The sequence below is a fragment of the Lepidochelys kempii genome, chromosome 2, assembly GCF_965140285.1.
Source record: "Lepidochelys kempii isolate rLepKem1 chromosome 2, rLepKem1.hap1, whole genome shotgun sequence".
Classification (NCBI taxonomy): Eukaryota; Metazoa; Chordata; order Testudines; family Cheloniidae; genus Lepidochelys; species Lepidochelys kempii.
Genome location: NC_136381.1, coordinates 5,372,389 through 5,379,016, shown reverse-complemented (window position 1 = coordinate 5,379,016; position 6,628 = coordinate 5,372,389).

Below are 6,628 nucleotides of genomic sequence, written 5' to 3'. Positions count from 1 at the left end.
GAGGGAGGAGGAAATGCATGAGCACTAAAGCATTACTGTGCCAAAAGCTTTTGCACAAGGAGATGGTTAATACACTGCATAAGCCAGACACCAGCGATGGAAAATCCCTACTCTATTGTCTAATCCAGTGATTCTTAACCTTTTCTATACCGGGTTCCAACAGCAAATAGGGTGGGGACCCTCTCCCTGCCTTCTAGGCACAGAGAGAGGGATGAGGATCACCAGTGCAGCTGGCCAGTACTGAGAAGCTCCATCCTCTGAAAAAGTTCCAGTTGGTGATAAATCTTTCTGTCCCAAATCTCCCAGCACCCTAGGCCACCTACCTCCTGGCCTGGCAGGCTGCTGGACTGCCCTGGCTCCATGATGCCTCCAGCTGCCCGACTCCCCATCGGCCCAGCTGGCTGTGCAGCCCAAGGCACCAAGGGGCGGGGCAGCCCCACAGAGCGGGAGGCAGGCAGCACTGGGAATTGGGGAGCTCAAGGAGTGGGGCAGCCTGCCAGGCAGGCGGATGGGAAGGCAGGCAGCAAGGAGTTGCAAGGAGCAGGGCAGGTGGGAATTGTTGGGCAGACCAGGAAGCTGGCTGTCTGGGGAGTCAGCGGTGAGGAGAGTCAGGCAGCCTGGTGGTCCCCAGGCAGCACCCGGGGAGCCAGCGAGCATGGGGCTCCAGGGAGCGGAGCAGCCCACCAGGTAGGGAGTCAGGAGAACCACGGAGGCAGACAGCTACATCAGGGATGGGGAAGGAGACAGCCTGGGGAGATGGATGCTCGGGGATTTGGGGAACCCGAGTTCCCATACTTCCCTCCAGGCGGGCTGCTGGGGAGATGGGTGGTGAGCTGGCAGGAAGTCAGGCCGGTTTCTCTCAGAAGTTTCGGCCAAATCGACGTGTTCCCACAGAACATTGTCAAACCCCAGCTTGGGCGAGAACCCCTAATTTAAACCCATTTCCTTCCCAAGAGACTGCATCCTTCTCTTGGCTTTCTCCAGTCTGGTTTAAAATGCCCCAGAATATGAGGTTTCCACAGTTCTCTCATCATATATTATTATTTAGTGCTGAATTCCCGGGGGCGGTGGGACTGGCCTCTGTATTTCTGTTGCCTGAGGCTTGTCCATTAAAATGGGTTCCTGTGACCTTTCCTTTATTTACTTTGCAAAGTCAAGCACGCGAAAGTTAGGTGTGATGAACCTGCTCCGCCAGGGGACTACAACTCCCATCAGTCCCTTCCCCACAGCGCTTCCCTGTCTCCAGGCCAGCTAGGAGGAAGGACCCTGAGCTGAAAATGATGGGGCTCTTTTGGGAGGCAGCAGCCGCATGGCTAACCAGGAGCTGCAGAGAAGCAGGATGCCAAGAACTGTCTGCAGACCTAGGTGTGGAACAGGCTGCGCGCTGGGCATTGCAGACGGGTGCTGGTCTGTGTGGGGCTTACGGGGGACCAGCAGCAGCTGGGCACGGAGCCAGTGCAGAGGGGCCCCAATGAGAGACACTAACGGAGCCTGGCCTGGAAACTTCAGAGCTCCTATTTGCTTGAATAGGGACTGGCCTGGAGAGGGCACCCCATGCACTCGGTCTGAAGAGACCTGACTTGAGTGGACTGTCCCAGGGACTCAAACAAGAGCTGCTCTTGCTCACTGGGAACTGTAACTGCACAAAGGGTATTTGCAACCTTCCCTTTCCTGCCAGGCCTAGTAAAATACCCTTTCCCGTAGCCATGCCTCAGAGCGGTTACTGGGACCCGCCAGGGCTGGCATCTACACTGCTTGCCTCCAAGTCGCAGCACACCTGGCATGCTACTGGCACCCCAGGGTTTTTCCCCACAGGACAAGTGCCTCATTCAGTGCATCCAGGGATGGTCACACAGGGGGCAGAATTAAGTTGCTAGGGCAAGTAAAAACCTACCTGGCATTTGCTAGTTTTCGAGTGCTTGACTTTGCAACTTTAATGTAGTTTCTTGGGTGAGCTATTTAAGATTTAAATTACGGTAGCACCAGGGACCCCAATCAGGGCACAGGGATGATGCTGAGGGAGCTGCTAAGGGGGGCAAGAGCAGCGACAGCAAGAAAAGAGCCCTCGGGTAGGGTCTGCCTCATCCCACTTAATTGAGTTGGGGTGGTGGGCAGCAGCATTGACTGCATTGGGGCCAGGGGAGGCATTAGTAGAATTTGGGGCAGATGAAGCGGGGACTCTCCTCTTTCTCTACATCTCCCTCCACCTGATACCCCTGGCAGGGACCCTCTCCCAAAATCCCCAAGCCCCTCAGCTAGGACCTTCCTTTTTTCTGTAACCGACCGACTCAGGGCCTGCAGCAGGGCCAGTCTCTGGGCAACTTAATGAGCACATGAGCTGGCCTGCAGTAGGCTGCCTGATTGGCTATCTCCGCCCCACTGGTGGGAAGAGTCAGCAGACTGGCTATTAAGCCAAGCAGCTTCTCCTTCCTTCCTTGACTCACTCCAAGTAACCAGTCTTTGACCCTTGGCTCCAACTTCTGGCTACTGACTCCTGCTTTCACCACTGAGCATGACTCCTGCTGATCTATTTGTTTGACAGAGTGAGTAAACATCCCTAACAATAGGCTTCATAGTTAATAACCATCCTAATCAATTACAGCACAATGTGGAACAAAAACCAGATGTCCCGCAATTCGGCCGCTGGTCACAAGTGATGTTGGCTTGAGGTCACGCATGGGCAGGCTTGGGGGTCGAGAGCTGTTCTCTCTTCCGGAACTGCCAGCCACCGCTCAGCCAAGCCATTGCAAACTGGTTGGGAATTGTAGGTGCTGTGGCAGCAATGGGCCTGGAAGGTGGAGAGGCTGCAGCCTTACAAATCAGTTCAGGGAAGAGTCTGCCATGCATAAGGACCTGTGACAAGAGAAGGGATTCTAGGGTGATCAGATAGCAAGTGTGAAAAATCGGGATGGAGGTGGGGGTTAATAGGCACCTTTAAAAGAAAAAACTCCAACTCTAAAACTCTAAAAAACTTTTATAGGGACTGTCCCTATAAAATTGGGACATCGGATCACCAAAAGGAATTCTCATATGCTGCAGTTAATGCTCCAAACAACAAGACCAGTATAAACATTTCATACATACATGGGAAGGACCTTCTTTAGTTCCTGGCCAGCACCTAAACCTTCATCACATTCTTTGCAATATCTGTTATTTATCCATGGTTTAAATCCAGCCATTGCAACTTTCACTTTCTCAATATCTAACCCAGGGGTTGTCCACCTTTTTCTTTCTAAGGCCACCTCAACAGGCTACAAAAACTCCACAGCTCACCTGTGCCCGAACACCTGTTTTTCTGCATATAAAAGCCAGGACCAGTGTTACGGGGTAGCAAACAGGGCTATCCCTTTGGATTGTGCATTATTTGTAGATGCTACCTCCTCAGCCCTTCCTCTTCAGGTAGGCAAATCAAGTCTTTGGTGTGAGCCAGTGGCTAGAATGCTGGTCTGGAACTTGTGAGACCATCGTTGATTGTCTTCTCCACCACAGATTTCCTGGGTGACTCTTGGCAAGTTACTTACAGCCAGTTTTTTAAGGTGCCTCCACAAGGCTCCTTTGGAATGTCCACATCAAGCGACCACCGCTGACTGCGATTGTAACAACCGTCATTCACATCTATTCAACCTTTTATTAAAGACAGAAAAGACAGGGGAAAAACAGTTAAAGCATTTGAGATCTAAAGTGTTACCTGTAAAGGCTTTTACTGTACTGGAGATAAGGTGTAAATATTTAAGAGTGAAGAGAATTAACCACTGGACAACGTACCAAGGGCCATATTGGATTCTCCATCACTGGCCATTTTTAAATCAAGGTTGGATGTTTTTCTAAAGGATAATCCTTAGAAATTTTTTCAAGGAACTTCTCTGGCCTGTGTTAGATGAGATGACCACAATGGTCCCTTTCCAGCCTTGGACGCTATGAAACTTAGCGTTGCCAACTCTCATGAGTCTCATGATGATTATTGTTTTCCTTAAAGTCCCAGCTCCTGGACTCAGGTGGAGATGGGATGATTTACATCCTTAAAGAAAAAGCAAGTTTCAAGCCCTCGTGGCTGTAGAGAAAGTTTCAAAACGTGACCCCAGGGCACCCGAAAGGCTCCAAAGGTGGAAGGCAAATAAAGAGAACCCCAAATCTGGTAGCTTTACATCATGTCATGATTTTAAAGCCAGTCTCATGATTTTTGGTGAGCCTGACTTATGATTTTTGAGCATTTGGGGTTGGCAACACTGGGAACAACCCACACCCCTTATTCCCTTTTCCTTGAGCTGTATGGAGCCTTTTATACAGAGAGAGGCCTCTGCTTCGCTGTCTTTTAGAGGGGGTGGTCGCTGTTCTTCCTGGGGAAAAGAGTGACGGTTAGTGTAGATGGTTTGGAGCTACTGATGCTATCAGAGTCTGATTTAGATTTGGGGGGCGGGGTTGCATTGCTCTCAGCTTGTCTTAATGGTCACAGGCTCGCAGTGGTGTTGCAAAAGGTGGCGTAGATTTGGCCACCTCAGCCAGCAGGCGAAAAGCACGGAATAAAAAAGAGAAGAGAGAAGGAAGGTCAGGAAACTAACCCTGGAGGGGGAAGGTGACAGCAGGAGCTTGAGTCTCACGTCCCTGGTGTTGTTCGGGAATTAGCTGAAGCTGGTGGAGATGGTGATGGCTCTCTGGCTCAGTCTGATCAGGAGGCCGTTCAGGATCAGGATGACGAAGGTCCAACGGTGTCTTGGTGGGTCCTGGAGCACCACGAGACGGTGGGGGTGGCTGCCTTGCAGGTGACGTTCACTTTTTCCAGTCCACCCCACTCCTCTTATGTAGTGACTCTGCCCCGCAACCTATAACTCAAAACAATCCAATTTGTACCAGTCTTTCCTAAATAATTTTACATAACCGGTTGAGCTGGACTTGTGTTACTTTGAACAACTTAGAGAACAGGCCTCTGCTCAACCAGTATCATCACCTGTATGGGGAAACTGAGGCACAGAGAGGTGAAATGACTTGCCCAAGGTCACACAAGGAGCCTGGGGCAGAGCCAGGAGCTGAACCCAAATCTTCTGAGTCCCATGCCAGTGATTTAACCACAAAATTATCCTTACTCCTCCCATCGGAGCCTCTGCCCTGGAAGACCCTCTGCCTTATACCATTGTTTCTGAGCAGTCAGGAAAGCCAGGGATGAGTCCGAATTTCAAGGCAACTATCTTCATTAAACTGGAGTTAAGGTTGAAAGTGCATCTCCGTACCTTAAGGGTTAAAAACTATTGCTACAATTTTGTAGTTATAATAAAACCCCCAAATATTAGAATCTCCGTAAATTCATTTATATTAAATTTAAGAGAAACCTAAGCAAGCCATTCAGCCAGTTTGAAGCTGGGCAGTCTTGTTTCTGTAAGGTTTGTCCCTCTCGAATACTGATATAAACCCAAATGTGCTTTTGTCCTATCATCGTGGACGCACAGAAGAGGCTCTTCACAGAGTGTGCTGTTCTGTCCCCACCAGAATGACCTCAGAGACACCACATTTGCAAGGTCACACCGTTATCACTCTGCAAAATGGCATCTTCCACGTGACATGACCATGGATGCACTGTGCGTGCGAAGTCACGCCAATGGAGGCAGGGTGGCACGTCCTGCAAAATGGCGCCCTCCATGCAGCTTGACCTTGCATGCCCAGCAGGAGCAAGAGGCACAACCTCAGGGCAGAGACTGGCACAAAGGGAACCTCTGGGCAGAGGAGAACATGGCACTCAGGTGGGGGACATGGACTAAAATGACCTAGTCACCCGCCGGGATGTTGGGGTGAAAGTTTTGTTGATGTTCTGCCTGGGCTTTGCTGTTAATAAGACACCCTCCACTAAGGGGTGCTGTTTAGCATTTAACGGCCTGTTTGGACTTGCCACTGCCCTGGGTTAGGGGGAAACAAAGTAATGACTCACCTACAACACCACACCTGCCCGCATGGGGGCACTCTGGAATGACGACAAGGGCTTAAAGAAGTTTGCTCATAATGGCTGTTTTTAAATAGAGCCGCAGGGTTTTCTGTCACCACTCACTGACGATGGAAGGCAGGAATCGGAGAGACGCTAATAACTAACCTACAGACTGACCCTGCAGCGGTTTTGCTCCCCTAGCGTTTGCTCCAGTCCCATATGACACGTCTATGGGTGACTAGACTCACGCTTCATCCTGTCCAGCCTCAGTCATACGGACTGAATCCGAAAGGGCTTTTAGGAAGTGAAATGATACAAGTGTTAGGTGAGAAAAGCTAAACAGGAGGCAGTTATGCCAACCGAACCAAAGTCAGGCTTAGAGAGGCTGCTGGGAAAGTCTCTGAAAGTAGAATGAAGGAACGTTTGTTTAAGTTACAGAGAGTGAGAAAAAAGGGGAGGCCTGCATTCCTGCATTTTTGGACCAGATGTGCTGGGAACAGTCCTTGAGATACAGAGGCGGTTGTTTTCCACTCCCTGCTCTTGTGTTATGTCTGTTTTAACTCCTCGTCTCCTGGTTGACACCCATACCGATAAGAAAGTTAGTGAAGCACTACGATTTGCTAAAAGTTATCTACAATAAGGGGAGGTAGATGTGCATGCATATAGAGAAAGAGGATTTTAACTAATATGGGGGGGCTGCTTTATGAATAAATCTGA